Below are 249 nucleotides of genomic sequence, written 5' to 3' on the forward strand. Positions count from 1 at the left end.
ACGCTGGTAGCTTTGTGAACACTGTCCAACCATCTCGTCCTCTGTCGTCCCCTTCTCCTTGTGCCCTCCATCTTTCCCAACATCAGGGTCTTTTCCAGGGAGTCTTCTCTTCTCATGAGGTGGCCAAAGTCTTGGAGCCTCAGCTTCAGGATCTGTCCTTCCAGTGAGCACTCAGGGCTGATTTCCTTCAGAATGGAGAAGTTGGATCTTCTTGCAGTCCACGGGACTCTCAAGAGTCTCCTCCAGCAC

The sequence above is a fragment of the Podarcis vaucheri genome, assembly GCF_965113315.1.
Source record: "Podarcis vaucheri genome assembly, chromosome: 5".
NCBI lineage: Eukaryota > Metazoa > Chordata > Lepidosauria > Squamata > Lacertidae > Podarcis > Podarcis vaucheri.